The sequence below is a fragment of the Callithrix jacchus genome, chromosome 2, assembly GCF_049354715.1.
Source record: "Callithrix jacchus isolate 240 chromosome 2, calJac240_pri, whole genome shotgun sequence".
NCBI classification, from domain to species: Eukaryota; Metazoa; Chordata; class Mammalia; order Primates; family Cebidae; genus Callithrix; species Callithrix jacchus.
Genome location: NC_133503.1, coordinates 61,491,902 through 61,510,329, shown reverse-complemented (window position 1 = coordinate 61,510,329; position 18,428 = coordinate 61,491,902). Strand labels below are relative to the sequence as shown.

Here is an 18,428-nt window from a genome sequence, read left to right as displayed (position 1 = left end):
CACACTGGGGTCTGGCAGGGGGGAAATAGGGGAGGGACAGTGGGCGGTGGGGAGTTGGGGAGAGATAGCATGGGGAGAAGTGCCAGATACAAGCGATGGGGTGGAAGGCAGCACATCACACTGCATGTGTGTACCTATGCAACAATCTTGCATGTTCTTCACATGTACCCCAAAACCTAAAATGCAATAAAAATATTTAAGAAAAAAAAAATAAGAGTAATAAATGATAGCCTCCCCGGCCCCCCAAAAAAGAAACATCTCCATTGGTTCAGCCATTTGGCTTTTGTGAGTATTGCTACAACAAATATATATGTTCAAATTTGTTTTCTGGGTTCTGCGTTGTATAATTTGGAGATAGATTGATAAATGGAATTGCTGTATTATGTGATAATTTTATTTTTAATTATTCAACAAACAATATTTTTCAATGTAGCTGCATGCTTTTTTTCTATTAACAATTTACATAGGTTTTAATATATTTACATCATCAATAAATTTTGTGTTGCTAAAAAAATACAGACTTTTAGTTTGTGTAAGGTAGTTTAGTTTTGAATTGTGATTTTGTTTTGCATTTTTCTACACATAAATAAGTTTGTGCAAACTTTCAAATGCTTTTTTCCATTTGCATATATAAAAATACATATATAGTGTGTGTATACACACACACACACACACACACACACACAAACACACACACACAATATCTCTTGCTCTGTCACCAGGCTGGGGTGCAATGTCTCTATCTTGGCTCACTGCAACCTCTGCCTCCAGGTTCAAGGGATTCTTTCTGCCTCAGCCTCCTGAGTAGTTGGGACTACAGGTGTGTTCCATCATGCTCAGCTAATATTTGTAGTTTTTGTTTGTTTTTCTTGAGAAGGAGTTTCACTCTTGTTGCCCAGACTACAGTGTAATGGCATGATCTCAACTCACCTCAACCTCCGCCTCCTGGGTTCAAGTGATTCTCCTGCCTAAGCCTCTCGAGTAGCTGGGATTACAAGCATGTACACCACGCCTGGATATAATATTTGTATTTTTAGTAGAGACAGGGTTTCATTATGTTGGCCAGAATGATCTCCATCTCTTGATCTCATAGATCCACCCCCTAGGTCTCCCAAAGCGCTGGGATTACAGGCGTGAGCCACAGTGCCCAATCTGTATATCTTTTGATGAAGATTCAGTTTCATCATTTGCTCATTTCTGAATCGAGTTATGGAATTATTGCTGTCCAGTTCTAGAAGTTGTTTGTGTATTCTCAATATTAACTCAACACATGTGATTTTCAAAATCATCATTCAGTTATTGGGGGGCATTGTCCCTCTAATAAATGTTTTTTTAGATGTGCAAAATACTTGAATTTCAGTGTAGTTAAATTTTTTTGTTCTTCTTTTGGTTGCTCATGCATTCAATGCTATGTCTGAGAAAGCTGTCGTAAACGTTTATTAGATATATTTTTTATGGCTAAGTATTTTATTTAAAATATTTTTTGCATATGGTGCAGGAAAATTATCCAGCTTCGTTTTTTCAGTGTAGATATTCAATTTTCAACATCATTTGATTAAGAGATAATATTTTCTTCATTGTGGGCTCATGGCAACCTTGTGAGAGATTATTTGCTTATACAGAGAAGGGCCCATTTCTCACCGCTCTATTCTGTTGCTTCATCCCTTTATCTGTCTGTTTCAGTACCACATAGTTTTTGTTACTGTAGCATTTTATTATATTTTGAAACCACATAGTATGTTCTTTCTCATTCATGTTTGGCCATAGTTCATGATAAAATTTGAAAATTTTAAATATTTTAGTTAAAACGTACCTTTAAAATATAATACAAATCATATTAAATTTGTTCACTACTCTGGTTATCGTCATCTTGACGAAATTAAATTATTTTACTTTTGAGCAAAAATATGTTGGAGAATGTGTTTATTTCCTTATATTGTTTTATTTGCCAGTTCTACTTTTGCTTTTTATTTTTAGTTTCATTCAGTTTTGATCAGAAAACATACAGTGAGGTCGGGCACGGTGGGTGTCTGCACTTTGGGAGGTGGAGGCAGCTGGATCACCTAAGGTTAAGAGTTTGACACCAGCCTGACCAACATGGAGAAACCCCACCTCTACTAAAAATACAAAATTAGCCAGGTATGGTGGCATACACCTGTAATCCCAGATACTCAGGAGGCTGAGGGAGGAGGATCACTTGAATGGAGAGAGATGTTGCAGTGAGCTGATATCATGCCATTGCACTCCAGCCTTGGCAACAAGAGAGAAACTCCATCTCCAAAAAAAAAAAAAAAGAAAAGAAAAAAAAAAAAGGTAAAGAAAACATGCACTGTATAATTTTGCTTTTCTTAAATTTATTTTTGTTTGTTTTATTTCAAGACAGGGTCTTAGAGCAGTGACACAGTTTTGACTCATTGCTGCCTTAAGCTTGTGGCCTCAAGTGATCCTTTCATCTTAGCTTCCTGAGTAGCCGGCACTACAGACATGCCCCACCATGCCCAGTTAAGTTTTAGTTATTTGTGTAGACAAGATCTCAATATGATGGACAGGCTTGTATCAAACTCCATACTCTAAATGAATCTGTGACCTTCACCATCTGAAGAGTCGAATAAACAGGTGTAAACCACTGCACCTAACTGGTCTTTTAAACATAATACTACTTGCTTTGTATTCCAACAGAATACACCAGATGCAAATAATAGTATTATATATCGTTTTGCTTTTGACTGGACAATTCTGTACACGTCTTTACAGGCGACTTGGTTTATGATATGGTGTAGGTGTTTGTGCCCTCCAAATCTCATGTTGAAATTTGATCTCCAGTGTTGGATATGGGGATGAGAGGTGTTTGAATCATGGGGACAGATCTCTCATGAATGACTTGGCATTATTACCTCGGTAATTGTAGAGTTCCTACTCTGTCAATTCACATGAGTGCTGATTGTTTAGAAGAACCAGGATTCTCTAATTCTCACTTGCTTCATCTCCCACCATGTGATATGTCTGGTTTTTCCTTTCCTTCCACTATGATTGTAAGCTTCCTGATATGCTCACTAGAAGCAGATGCTGGCATGTATGTCTTGTACAGTCCACTGAAGTGTAATCCAAATCAATCTTTTTCTTTATAAAATACCCTATCTCAGATTTTTTAAATAGCAGTGCAAAATGATTCTCTACAGTCCATAATGTTATTAAGGTTTTGTATTTTTCTTGATCTTTTATCTTCATTTTATTGTTCATTACTGAAAGTGAGATCCTGATGTCTACAATTTTATGTTTCTATGTTCTTTCTTTCTTTATTTCTATTAATATTTGCTTTACATATTTTGCAGCCCTGATATTATATATGCATACACATATAGATTTATATAATAGTTACAGATTCCTAGTGAACAGGCTCATTTTCACAGTACATAATATCAATCTTTGTCTTGTGCTGGTAGTTGACTCATTTGTGTGTGTGCATCTATACAGCTCTTTCCTTGTTCTGCATTGGAGATTTCATTAAACATCTTAATTAACTTCAGTGGCATACAAACATTTATTCTCATTATATCTATCCTCAACTTTTAATTGATGTTGCTTACTGCACCTTTTTATGTGGTATATTTATTAACAGATGTTTATGAATATTTTTGTTTTATTTTTTATTTTTTGAGACATCGCCTCACTCTGTTGCCCAGACTGGAGTGCAATGGTTTGATCTCCACTCACTGCAACCTTTGCCTTCTGGGTTCAAGCAATTCTCCTGCCTCAGCCTCCTGAGCAGCTGGGACCCCAGGCACTCATGCCCACCACTACACTGGGCTAATTTTTGTATTTTTGTAGAGATGGGTTTTCACCATGTTGGCCAGGTTGGTCTCAAACTTCTGACCTCAGGCGATCCACCCACCTTCACCTCCCAGTGTGCTGGGATTACAGATGTGAGCTACTGAGCCTGGCTCATTTATGCTTTTATCTTTCCATTTTTTTTCTTTTCTTTTTTTCTTTTTTTGAAAAGGAGCCTTACTCTGTTGCCCAGGATGAAGTGCAGTGGCACAATATTGGCTCTCTGCAACCTCTGCCTCCTGGGTTCAAGCAGTTCTTCTGTCTCAGCCTCCCAAGTAGCTGGGATTCGAAGCACACTCTACCACACCCGGCTAATTGTTCTGTATTTTTAGTAGAGATGGCATTTTATTACGTTGGCCAGGCTGGTTTTAGTTTTAAACTCCTGACCTCAGATGATCTTCGAAATCCCAAATTAGAGCAACTTCATTCTTTTCTACTAGCCTGTGGTCCCAATTCCAATGAATACCCTTCCCCTGGCGAAGAAAAGAGAAGGGGCTTTTGAGATGGTTTCACCTCCCAGTGTCAAGCAAGCACCTCCCCTAAGCAAGCACCATCGCTGGGGTCTCATCTCGCCTCATCTCTGGCACTCTGCTGGGACCTCCTGAAATGGAGCAGGGTCTAGATCCAACCAGTGGCCTGGCAACTGCCTCCCTATCCAGGCAAGCCCCCAACCCCTTGAAGTCTCAGCTTTGTGCCAGCCCAAAACTCTTTGGGAAAGAAAGAAATTCTGTTGATGAAAGTGACACTGCTGCATCTCTTATTGGTGATTAATAAGGGAAAACTTGGTGCTGTCTGCGTAATGAGCCCTTGATGGGTACTGGGGTCTCCAACTCAGCCAGGAATCAAGAAAGAAGAGAGACGTGGGGAAGTTTGATAGACATAAGTGAAAAAGACACACAAGAAATAGAAAAGAGGGGGTTCGACCTGGGGTGAAGAAAGAGGCAAGAAAACCAGAAAGAGACAGGCAGAAAAGGCAGACATATGAGAGACAAGGACAAAAAACAAAGAAATAGAAAAGGGGCAGAGGAGGGGCAGAAATCAGAGGGGCGGAGTAGCCAGGCAGGGGAAAGAGAAGAGAGCTCTGACTTACAAGCACCTGGGAGGCTTTCTGCTGACCTCCCTCTCTGCGCTGAGCCTTCAAGACCTGAAGGCCAGCAGAGCCTCAGAGTAGTACTGCTCTGAGTTTGGGAAAGGCTCCAACAAGGCCTTGGAGCGAGCTCAATCTCATGAGGTTCTTTTTTGACTCCCACCAGCCCTGCTTCAGTTCTGACCAGGGTCCTCTTCTTCCCAGACAATGTTCAATGTCACCATGCCCGCAGGGCCCCAGGCCACCCTGAGCTGGGAGCACTGGAAAGAGAGGTGGGTAAAGTTGGGCCCCAGGACAGGGTTGGGTGGAGGTCAGTCCAGGGCCAGCCATCCCAAGGAGAGTAGGAACACACACTGGTCCTGGTGTCCACAGAGTCCACACAGGCTCCACACCTTGCAGCTCCAGTGTCTGGAATTGCAACAGGAAGTGGAGAGGATCCCACCACACTCCAGGGCTCAAGATTGGAGCTAAGAGACCATGAGGACCCGAAGTTTTCATCTCTTCTCTTGTCTCTGGAGAAAAAACACCGCCCCCCCCCCCACACACACACCTGTGCCCCTGCCCTCGCCAGGCCACCTTATTGTGTGGGTTAGTTCTGCCACAGTGGAAAGGAGCTCCCCAGTTTCAGATTTTGCAAAGCGTGACAGATCAGGCCACTGGCTCTTCCCAAGGGCAGGAGACTTACTGTAGGGAAGGTTCTGAGCGCCAGGCTCCCCTTGCCTTTGCGCCTTAAACATTCCCTGCAGCCCACCTTCTCCACTTGTGTGCATCGCCATGCCTGGAGGCCCTTGCAGACCCCAAGGTTGTTTCTCTCTACCCCGTGCCTCATCCTTGCCCTCTGCTTACCGCCCATTGGTTTGAGCCTGAATCATCTCCCCAGGGGCTAGTCAGCGCTAGGAGCCCTGTGTTCTGACTCTATGGGTTTATTTAGTGCATGTCCATGCCACCGATGCCCAGTGGCTTCTGTCTTGGAGCTGGTGGTGCACGAGGACCAAGGAGAGACACCTGCTAGCTCTGACCATTCCTGCAGGTGATGCCTCGTTAGGGCTGCTGTGTGGTGGGTTCTCCACTTGTGTCCACCTGGCAACCCCGCAAACTGATCGTGCGCCCATTTGTCCCCTGGACCGTGGATGCTCCACCTTGGGTCAGCCTCATGCCACCAGCTGGCCTACCTGGTTGATCTTGCAGAGGTCTGCCCACATACTGGTGCTGTCACAGACCTCTTCAAACTTGAGCACCGCTTAACATTCGTGTGGGATTTCTTGAAGCTGGGGTAGAAGACGATGCGCAGCACCGTGATGCAGGTGGCCTTGCTGGTGGCGTCGCTACCCTCGCGTCCGCAGCCGCTGAGGGTCCGGCTTCCCTGACTTACCCTTCTTTATGAGCAGCCCCAAAGGACTGGGAGGACCGGGTCCCTGAAAGGTCGAAGCTGGGGAATCATTTTGTCGGTGAAGCCCGCCTTCCCCTGGGTGGGTGGGGGGGGGGGGGAGGGGGCCGCACCAGCGTGGAGGGCGGCGGCGCATTGCTCTGCTTGCTCAGCGCATCTGGCCACCCGCTGGCGACCGGCCCTGCACCCGGTAGGGGTCGCACACCACGCGGCAGGCGGCCCGCATCTCCTGGTGCGAAATCCTGGGGTGAAATGAAGGACTGCTGGGGCGCCCAGTAAAGCCTGCCTACTGAGAGCAGCCGTTTCCGCCTTTCTTGCTCTCGCGGTTTCAGAGACCCACCTTCCCCGAGGACGGGCGGGACCTTCGACCCCTTCACACCTCTGCCCCTTTCTCACGGAGCTCCCGGCAGGCTGCATTCTCCTGGGGCTCTTTTCCTCCACCTCCCTCTGATCCAGCCCCTTATCTCTGCCTCTAGACCAGGGAGAAACGGGGATCCTAATAAAGTGGGCAACATCGCGTTTTTTCTCCATGCTGACAGGTACAAATATGTCCCTGGATCCTGGTCCCCTTCTCCAGCCTCCAGGAGGAAGGGTGGATCTCATCCGGCCCCTCAGCTCCTTCTTCCTCATCCCTCAGACTCCTCAGCAGCCCCCTAACTCTTCTTTCCATCAGGCTGTGGGAGGATCTCCCTTTCCCCGGGTTCGGTAGAGTCTATAGGCTGCATAAACCGAAGCGTGCGTGCTTCCATCAAAGTATTTGTCGCATAATCTAAAGCCCAGCTCATGCTGCTCCACTGCTCCTCCTTCACCCTTTTTTATCCAGCCCACCAGGGAGCACTCTGCCATGGGAGACCTCTGGGTGACTGCTAAAGATGACACCCGAGCATGCCTTGGTGGCGCTCGCCTGTAATCCCAGCACTTTGGGAGGCCAAGACGAGAGGATTGCTTCATCCCAGGAGTTTGAGACCAGTCTGGGCAACATAGTGAGACCCCCTTCTCTACATAATATGAAAAAGTTGGTCAGATGTGGGGATATGTGCCTACAGTCCCAGCTACTCTGAAGCTGGGGTGGGAAGATTGCTTGAGCTCGGGAGGTCGAGACTGCAGTGAGCCGTGGTTGCTCCAATGCACTCCAGTCTGGGTGACAGAGCAAGACCCTGCATCCAAAACAGAATGACACCCAACCTCTCTTCTCCTGAAAAGCCCACCTCGGGGTCACGCTCACTCCCTATTGACCCATCAGGACGGTCCAAATGAAGCTCTGGCCTTCCACATGCAAGGCTGTGCACTTTGGGAGGCTGAGATGGGAGGATCCCTTGTACCCAGGAGTTCAAGTTCAGCCTGGGCAACAGCAGGAGGCCTTTGCTCTACAGAGTAATAGCCCATCGTGGTGGCACAGGCCTATAGTTCCACCTACTGGGGAGGCTGAAGTGGGAGGATCAATTGTGCTCAGCTCTAGGCTGCAGTGAGCTGTGATCACACCACTGCATTCCAGCCTGGAAAAAAGAGAAAGACTGTGTCGCTAAATAAATAAATAAAAATAAAGACCCTGCTTGCCAATTCTAACTGGTGGTTTTAGGTAAACTGCCTACCCTCAGAGCCTTGAGTACCCGACTGTGGGAAAAGCGTGGTTATGAGCATTAAGTGAGTTAAAATACATGCAAAGCTATGGGTTCAGTATTCAACCATTATTATGCACCTTGTGAATAGTAGCTGCTATACCTACACGAACACGATCCACTGGAGGGTTTGAGGCTCCCATGCATAACTCCAATCCATCATTGAGATTATGATTTGCACAGTTGGACCCAACCCACAGCAGGGCTTTACTCTCATACCTCGTGTTGGAGCATGTGCAGGATCGTGCATCTCATCCCGTGCTTCCTCAAGGGTATGATTGTGACATACACTTTGGCCGAATACCTGAGAAATTTTATTTCCCTGAATGGGCACAGACCACAAATGGGACTGTGAAATATACTTGGGCAAAATACCTCGGTGATGCCATGCTCCTTGCTTGGCTCTGCCCTCGGAGTGGATTATGACATATTTTCACCAATTACCTAGTTGGTGTGACCATCCTCTACTGCTTGGATCCTGCTTAAAGGGAGAACATATGTAATATATCTATGAGCCAATAAGTTGGACCCTGCTTAAAGGGAGAATATATGTGATATATCTATGAGCCAATAAGATTCAATAACATGAATCTCCTCTCCTACCTGGGTCCTGCTTCCAGGAAAGATTCTTACATATTGCTGGGCCCTGCACCCAAATGATGTGACTCCCCAGCTAAAGCCCTGCCCACAGAGGGCACTGTAACATATCTCTGGGCCCACCATTTAGGTGATGTGACTATTCTCTTTTGTCTGGACACTGCCCACATGGGTCATTGTGATGTATCATTAAGCACAGCACCCAGTTATGTGACTTTCCTGCCAGGGCCCTGCTGAAAAGATGGATGTTGGCATATCCTTTGCCCAGAGCCCAGGTGATGTGGCTCTCCTGCCTGGTCCCTGCCAACAGGTGAGATTTTACCATATACCTAAGCCCAGCTCACAGGTATAATAATTACTCTTGCACATGGACTCAGTAATAGAAGAGATTTGGACTCTTATAGATAGGCTTAGGACAACGGGTAAGGTCCTGTGTCTCCGACTTGTAGAAAAGTCACAGAAGATTATGACACTCATGCATGCAGTATAAAGCCCCTGAGTGACATAGTGTCATGACAGGCCCAGCACACAGATGAGATGGTGACTCTCATAAGCACATGCAGCTGACAATTAGAATTGTCACCCTCCCATATGTGCTCCGCCCACTTTTGAGGTTCTGAATCTCACACCCTGAGGCATTCAAAAGTTTACATTGCGAGTCTCATATGTGAAACTGAACCCAAGGTAGGGTGGTGAATCTCAAAACAAAATTCATCACACCTTTGATGCTGTGATTACTTACTGCCACGCTATTCACAAAAGCAGTGGCACTCTCATGCGTGGATCCTGTCCACCGCTGGGATTGTAATCTGAGGACGTGGAGGCAACTCACTTGAGGTGTTGACTTTTACTTTCCTGGAGCCAGGAAATATGCGGGATTATGGATCTCATCCCTGGACCGCTTTGCAAGTTTGATTGTTACGTATAATTCTGTCTAGCCACCTGATTGATTTTACTCTCTTGCCTGGGCCCAGTGAATTGTTGCTGTTGTGCCATCTATCTGAGCCAGGAAACTAGATCATGTGATATATCTGCCTGGGCCCTGCCCGCAGGGCACATTGGGCATATCAGTTGGCTCATCACCTAGGTGATGTGGACTTTCCAGCCCTGGCCCTGCCACCTGTGGGGATTGTGATATATCACTGGTCCATCATCTTGGTTACATGACGCTCCTCTCCTCCCTGGGCCTTGCCGCTATTTGGTATTGTGATGTATCCCTGAGCCCAGCACCCAGGCACAGTCTCCCTTGCTGCCTGGGCCTTGCCTACAGTGGGCATTGTGAGGCATCACTGGGCCTAGCATCCAGATGATGTGACTCTCCTTTAAGAACCCTGCTAGCAGAAGAAATCATGATATGTTTTAGACCTGACACCCATGTGATGTGACTCTACTGCCTGGTGCAGGCCCACAGGTGGGATTGTGACATTTAACTAATCACAACTTACGGGTATGCTGATGACTCTCACACATGAACCCAGCCAATGAAGGAGATTTTGACCTCCTAGACAAGCTTAGAAAAAACAGGTAATGTCCTCAGTAATGTGACTATGCTCTTCTTTCTCACCCATTGCCAGCCAACGGGATTGGGTCCATTTGCACAGTTGGACCCGACCCACAGCAGGAGTTTACTCTCATACCTCGTGTCATTATGACATTTCTTTGGGCCAGTTCCCTAGGTGATGTGACTCTCTTCTCCTGCCTAGGTTCATCCTCTTGGATGAATTTTACCATATCACTGAGTCACAAACCCAGGCGATATGGCTCTTCTGCCTGGGGCCTGCTTACAGAGGGCATTGTGACATATTTCTGAGGCCATTAACTACGTGATGCGACCCTCCTCTTTTGCGTTGGCCGTGTCCACAGAAAGAATTGTGACATACTGCTGAGGCCTGCACACAGGTTATTCGATTTTACTGTCAGGGTCCTGCCCACATAGAAGTTATTGACATTTTCCTGACCCAGCATTAATGTGATTTGACTCTTGCCTGGTTCCTGCCCACGGGTGACGTATACTTAGGCGCAGCTCAACTTATAATGGCTACCATACATGGACCAAACTAATAGGAAAGATTTTGACTCTGACCTAGGCTAAGGCAATGGGTAAAGTTCTAAGTCTCTTGCTGGTAAAAAGGTCAAATAGGATTAAGATACTTATACATATCATATGAATCCCTTGGGTAATACAGAGAATATAATAATGAAGACAAGCTCACAAGTAAAATTGTGATTGTATAGGAACACACAGCTGATAATTAACATTGTCACCCTCACACGTAGACAGAGCCCACTGTTGAGGTCCTGAATCTCAAATGCATATGCAGTCCACAGTTGGAATTGTGACTATCATACGTAAATCCAGGCACAGATGGGACGGTTACTCATTTCCAGACCAAGCTTACGGGCACCCTGATGACCCTGTACCTAGCCAATAGGAGAGATATTGGCTCTCATACCTAGGCCAAGATATTGGGTCTATATCAGCATGAAAGTCTCAGAGCAGACTGCGACTCTCACGCATACTGTATGAAGCTTCCAAGTGGTACAGAGAGTGTCATAACAGGGCCCAAGATTCAAGATTGCCAGGACACTGCTCACAGGTAGAGTTGAAGCTCTCATGCACGGATCCGGTCCAGCATTGAGTCACAGACTCGAACTCAACTTACAGAAAGAGTGGACTCATATGTGCAGCTGGAATGTGTACGGGAGTGTGAATCTCATTCCAGAACCACCCCCAGGGTGGTTAGGACTGTGACATATACCTGGACCAAGCACTTAGGTGATATGACTGTCTTTCTTGAGCCCTGCCCATAAGGGGGATTATGACATACCTCTGGGATAATCAATTAGGAATGAAGTTTACCTTTTCTTCCTGGGACATATCCACAGGCAGCATTGTAACATATTTTTGGGCCTTTCATGTGGGTAATGTGACTCTCCCTTTCTCTTTTTGCTGTGCCCCAAGTGGGAATTGTGACATATCACTGGGCCCATTATCTAGATGATAGAACTCTTTCCTCCTGACTGGGCTCTGCTTACACGGGGGACTGTGACAAACTGCTGGGCCCAGCACCCAGGTGATGTAACTCTCTCTTCCTGCTTGGGCCTTGCCCACAGAAAAGATTCAGACATATCAATGGGCCAAGCACCCACGTGATGCTACTCACCTGCCTGTGTTCTGCCTACAGTGGACGTGGAGACAAGACATAGCCCTGGTCCAGAACCAAGATGATGTGACTCACCTTCCTGCCTCCTGCCCACCGGTGGGATGGTCACATATACTTAGGCTCAGCTCCCAGGCATAATGGTAACTCTCATATGGGAACCCAGCCAACAAGAGAGATTTTTACTCTTGCAGTTAGGCTTATAACAACAGATACACTTCTGTTTATCCTGCTAGTAGAGAAGTCACAGAAAATTAGGGAACTCATGCATATCCTATAAAGCCCTGGGGTGGTACAGAGATGTTGTAACAGGCCAGGACACACGTGAGATTGTGACTCTCATAGCACACTCAGCCAACAGCTAGGACGGTTACCCTCACACATGAAGACAGCCCACTCCTGAGGTTCTGAATCTCATTCCTGGTGGCAGTCAAAAGTTGGAATGGTGATTCTGATACATGGATTTGATTGACAAGTAAAATAATAACTCCTGGACAAAACTTCAGCACTCCTGATAGGCTGCGACTGTGCTACCAAAACACTGTGTTCAGGTGGAGCTGAGGCTGTCATGTATGGATCCTGTCCACTGTTGAGATTGCGAGTTGCATGCACAGATGCTGCTCACAGGAGGTGTTGAGTCCCATATCTGAAGCTGGGACACGTGCAGGATTAGAGATTTTATTCCAGGATCTTCCTGCAGGTGCAATTTTGACATATACTTTTGTCTAGCATGTTACTAATTTTACTTTCCTGCCTGGGTCCAGTCTGCCATTGGGATTGTGACATATACTTGGGGTGAGTCCATAGGTGATGCAGTGCTTCTGCCTGGGCCCTGCTTACAGGAAAGATTGTGATATTTGGCTGGACTCATCATCTAGGTAACATGACTCTCCTTTTCTTCCTGTGCCCTGTCCCCAGTGAAGATTGTGACAAATCTCTGAGCCAGTCAGCTGTGTAATATGACTCTTCTTTCTTCTTTCTTTTTTGGCCCTGCTAACAGGGAACCAAGTATTCAGATGATGTGACTCCTGCCTGTCCCCTGCCTGCAGTGGGCATTGTGACATTTCACTGGGCCTAGCACCCAGGTGATGTTACTTCTGTCTTACCTCTGCTCACAGGTGAAACTGTGATACATAGCTAGGCCCAGCACACAGGAAAAATCGATGACTCTCATATCTAGCCACAGCCAGCAGGAGATATTTTGACTCTCATGGCCAGGCTTAGGGCAACGGGTAACATCCTGGACCTCCTAATTTTATAAAGTTTGCAAAACTCAGGCCTATTGTATAAAGCTCTAGAGTGATACAGAAAGTTTTATAACAAAGCCCAACTAACAGGTGAGATTGTGACACTCGTAGGCAGACTCAGCTGACATAATCTCTATTCTTACACACAACACAGCCTACTAATGAGTTACTAAGTCTCACACATAAGAACAGTTGCAAGTTGGAATTGTTACTCTCATATGCAGAACTGGTCTACAGGTGGCTTGGTGACTCTTGAACCATGAGTCAGCAGACCTGTGAGGCTGTGACTCCCCTACTGGAACACAATCTGCAGGTGGGATTGGGGTTCTTATGCACAGACCTCACCCATTGTTGAGACTGCGACTCCTGTACTTGAACCCAGCTCACAATAGGAGTTGCCTGTCACACCTAAGTCTGGAGCTTGTGTGGGTCTGTGAATCTCATTCCTGTACATTCCAAATTGTTTGATGGAGACATATACCTTTATCCAGAACCTGAGCGATTTGACTCTCTTTCCTAGGCCCAACCCACAGATAAAATGTGACATAGACCTGGACATCACCTAAGTAATGCGAAGCTCCTTCCTGGGCTGTCTACCAAGGGAATTTTTACATATTACTGGAATCAGCATCCACTGAGGTGACATGAGTCTACTCTGCCTGAGCCCTGCCTATAAAGGACACTGTGACTTTCTCTGGGTCTATCAAATAGGTGATGTGACTTTCTTCTACTGCCTTGACCCTGCACTTTCAGTACATTATGATGTATAACTGGCTAAGTACTATACCCAGGAATGTGACTCTCCTTCCTGATTCTTCCTACAGGAAGTATTGTAACATATCACTTAGCCCAGCACCTAGGTGATGTGATTCTCCTTGCTTGGTTGGTCCCTTTCTGCTGAGGAGATTGTGACCCATTGCTGGGTCCAGCACCAAGGTGATGATACCCTGTTGCCATGTTGAGGCCATTGTGACATATACCTAGGCCAATCACCTAGGTGAAGTGAGTCTCCTCTCCTGCCTGAGCTCTGCCTTCCAAGGGGATTTTGAGGTATCACTGGACCCAGCGTCCAGGTGATGTGACTCTTCAGCCAGGGTTCTATTCAGAAGAAGGATTGTGACATGTCCCTGGGCCAGCAACCAGGTGATGCACCTTTACTCTCCTCTCTCTGCCCACAGGTGGTATTGTGTCATTTACCCAGGACCAAATCATAGACACAATGATGACTCCTGTAACTGGAGCCAAGACATGTGTGGGATGGTGACTCTTATCACTTGTCCTTTCCACAAGTGTCATTGTGAAATATACCTTTGTCCAACATGTGAGCGATTTGACTCTCCAGACTTGACCCAGTTCACAAATAAAATTGTGACATACGGCTGGGCCAAGAACCCAGGAGATATAACTTGATGTCTAGGCCCTGCTCTCAAAAGGATGGTGATATCACACTGAACTCAGCACCTAGGGGATGCTATTTTCCTTTCCTACACGGGTCCTGCTTACAGTGGGACTTGTGACATATCGATAGGCTTAGCACCAAGGTGATGTGACTGTTTTTTTTTTTGCCTGGGCCCTGACCACATGGGTAATTGTGACACATCGCTGGCCCCAACACTCAGGTAATGTGACTCTCCTGTCTGGGATCTGCCAACAGAGGGCAATGTGACATATTTGTAAGCCCAGCACCCAAGTGCTGTAAGTCTCCTGACCGGGCTCTGCTGACAGGGAGAACTGTGATGTATTCCTGGGCTCAATATCTAGGTTATGTACTCTCCTTTTCACCTAGGCCAGCCTACAAGGGTAATTGTGACATATCACCAAGCCCAGCATCAAGGTGATGTTACTCTTCTGCATAGGCCCTGCCAACGGGGGAAGAAAAAAAAAAATTGACATATCCCTAGTTTGGCATCCAGGTGATGTAACATGTCTTTTGGTCCACACCCACAGGTGTGATTTTCACCTATGCATTTTCCTAGTGATTTGCCCCTTTAGCTTGGGAGAATCCCACAGACAGAATTGTAACATATACTTGGCACAAGCACCTAAGTGATGTAACTCTTCTGCCTTGGTGCTGTCTTCAAAGGGGATTGTAATATATCACTGGGCCAGCACCTAGTGATGTGACCCATCTCTTTTTCCTGGGCCCTGCCCCCAGTGGGGATTGTACATATCCCTGGGTCCTGGACCCACAAGCTGTTACCCTCCTACCTGGGCCCTGCCCACAGAAGACATTGTGACATATTTCTGGGCCCATCCGTCAGATGGTGTAACTCTCTTCTTGTGCCCAGGTGCTGCCCACGGGAGGCATTGTGACATAGGTCTGGACCAAGCACCTGAACGATGTGACACTCCTGACTGAGCCCTGCCACCCTAAGGGGAAAATTTTACATATTGTTGACCTCAGGCACCATGATGAAGTGTCTCTCCTATCTAAACTTTTTCCACAGTGGGTATTGTTACATATTCCTGACCCAGCACCCCGGCGATGTGAGTCTCTTATCTTGTCACTGCTCACAGGTGTGTTTGCACTCAGTTCACTGGCACAGTAATGACTCTCATACCTGGACCTAGCCACTTAAAAACTGTTGACTCTTGTGCCTCTAAATGGGAAAATCAGGTCAGATCATGCGTCCATGTAAGAATTAAAGTCTCAGAGCTGACTGCAACTGTCATGCAAATTATATAAAAACTTCCAGTGTTACAGAGAGTGTCATAACAGGACCCAGCACACAGGTGTGATTGTGACCCTCATATTTACACCCAGCTGACAATAAGGATTGTCACCTTTCCACATGTTCACAGCCCACTTTTGACGCTCTGAATCTCCAAACTGGAGACAGTCAAAACTTAGAATTGTGATTCTCATATGTGAATACAGTCCACATGTTGAATGGTGGTCCTCAGACCAGGATGAAGCACACCTGTTAGGCTGTGATTTTTCTACCAAGACACACCGTGTAGGTTGACTGGGCTCTCATATACAAATCAAGTCCACTGTTAAGACCGTGACGCATGTATTTGAGCTAAACTCACAGGAGATGTTGACTTTCATACCTGGAGCTGAGACGTGTGCTGGATTGTGAATCTCACTTTTGGATTTTCCCAAAGGTTTGATTGAGACACATACCTTGCCTAACATGTGAGTGATTTCACTCTCATGTGTGAGCCTAGCATACGTGCAGACAGGATTGCTACATCTCCCTGGGCCAGTCAGTTAGGTGATGTGACATTTCTGATAGGGTGAGGCCCTCCTCTGAGAAAGGATTTTTAACACACTGCTGGACTCAGCACTTAGGTGATGTGGCCCTTCTTCCTGGGTCCTGCCAAGAGTTCAAATTGTAACACATATCTGGGCCCAAAACACAGGTAAGGCAATGACTCTCATGCTTGGAACAAGACAAGAAGAGAGATATTTACTCTCGTAGCTCAGCCTAGAACAGCGGGTAAGTCCAGGGCCTTTTATGTGTACAAAATTTGGAGAAGATCATGACACTCACAGATATCACATGAAATGCTTGGGTTGTACAGGGAGTGTCATAACAGAACCCAACACAGAGATGAGATTATTACTCTCCTATGCACACCCAGCTGACAGAATTGTCACCTTCACACATGGACACACCTCACTGATGAGATCTTGAATCTCATTTGTAGGCACAGTCTACAGTTGGAATTTTGCTTATTATATGTAGACTCAGCCACGAATAAGATGGAGACTTGTTTATGAACCCAGCTTACAGGCAAGGTGAGGCTTTCATACCTGGACCCAGCCAATAGGAGAAATATTGACTCTTGTGCCTGGGCTTAAGGCAATGGGTAATATCATGCAATTATACCACCACAAAATCCTCCCAGCGGATTGCAACTCTCACAAATAACCTATTAACGTTTCTGCGGTGCAAAGAGTGTAATAACAGGGCCCAGCACAAAGGTGAGATTGTTATGCTTGTATGTACACTCAGCCAACCGTAAGGATTGGTGCCCTTTTACATAAACACCGTCCACTGCTGAGGTCCTGAATTTCACATCTGAAGGAAGTTGGAATGGGGAATTGTGACTCTCATTTGTGGATCTGGTCTGCAGGTAAGGATGGTAGCTATCAAACCCAGATTTAGTACAATTGTTGAGAATATGGCTGCCCTACTAGGACACTGTTCACAGGTGCAGTTGAGGCTCTTATTTATGGATCTTGTACACCATTACGATTCTGTCTCATGTACTTGGGTACAAATCACAGAAGGTTGTGACTCTCATACCTGAAGCCTGGAAGTGTGTGAGATTATGAATCCCATTCTTAGACCTTCCTGCAGGTGTAATAGTGACATATACTTTCACTCATTGAAAGTATATGATTTTACCCTCTTGTGGAAGCCTAACCAACAATTGGTAGTTGAGATTCTGAAATATACCTGGGCCAAGCCCTTGGGTGATGTGACTCTCCTGCCTGGGCTCTGCCCACAGGAGACATTGTGACATGTCTCTGGGCCCATCACTGAAGTGATGTGACTCTACTTTCCTGCCTATGACCTGCCTCCATTGGGGATTTTGACATATCACTGACCCGCTAGTGTGTGATATGACCCTCCTCTATTGACTACACCCTACTAACCAAAAACAATTGTCACATACAGTGGAACCCATCATCTAGGTAATGCAACTCACTTATGCTGCCTGTGCCCTCCCTACATATGGGACTGTGACATACTATAAGCCAAGCACCCAGGTGATGTGACTCTCCTGCTTGTGCCCTCCTACACTGGGCATTATGACATATCACCGAGCCTAGCACCCAGGTGATATAACTCCTTTTTTTGGACCTGTCAACAGGCGGGATTGGGATATATCTCTGACCCATCACGCAGGTGATGTGACTGTCTTGCCTTCTGTTTACCCACAGGTAGGATTGTGACCTCTGCCTAGGCCTAGCACAAGGCATCATGATGTCTCTCAGATATGGAACTACCCAATAGAAGAGATTTTGGCTCTCATAGATAGATTTAGGGAGAAGGGTAAGGTCCTGAGTCTCTTACTTGTAAAAAGTTACAGAAGATTCTGACACACACACACACACACACACACGCACACACACACACCACACACACACACAAACACACACATTATGAAGTCTTTGAATGGTACAGAGCTTTATAATACGAAGCAGAACACAGGTGATATTCTGACTCTCATAAGCACACCCTGCTGAAAATTAGAATTGCCACCCTTATACATGGGCAGAGCACACTGGTGAGCTCCTGAATCTCACATGCAGATGAAGTCCACAGTTGGAATTGTGATTGTTATATGCAAATCTGGCCACAGGTGGGGTGGTGGCTCATTTCTGGACCCAGCTTACAGGTCTAGTAATGACTCTAATAGCTGGACCTAGCCAATAAAATAGAAGTTTGCCTTAGTAACTAGGCTTAGGACAACAGGTAATGTCCTGGGTTTCCTACTTGTACAAAAGTCACAGAGCCCTACAACACTTGAGCATATCATACAATG

The 18,428-nt window shown here is 46.1% G+C and overlaps 1 long non-coding RNA gene across 3 annotated transcripts in view; it reads left to right on the top strand.

The window, feature by feature from the left end:
• The first annotated feature begins 8,742 nt into the window (after positions 1 to 8,742).
• Positions 8,743 to 18,428, top strand: part of LOC118151167 (uncharacterized) — a 59,161-nt gene continuing 49,475 nt past the window's right edge. Inside the window, exons 1-4 of one of the 3 annotated variants that reach the window (XR_004739301.3) lie at positions 8,743 to 10,042; positions 13,447 to 13,637; positions 13,751 to 14,069; positions 15,215 to 17,823. This is a non-coding gene — a long non-coding RNA (uncharacterized LOC118151167). Of the gene's footprint in view, positions 10,043 to 13,446; positions 13,638 to 13,750; positions 15,189 to 15,214; positions 17,824 to 18,428 lie in introns of those variants that run through there. The other 2 variants (XR_013532505.1, XR_004739299.3) reach the window with 2 other exon arrangements.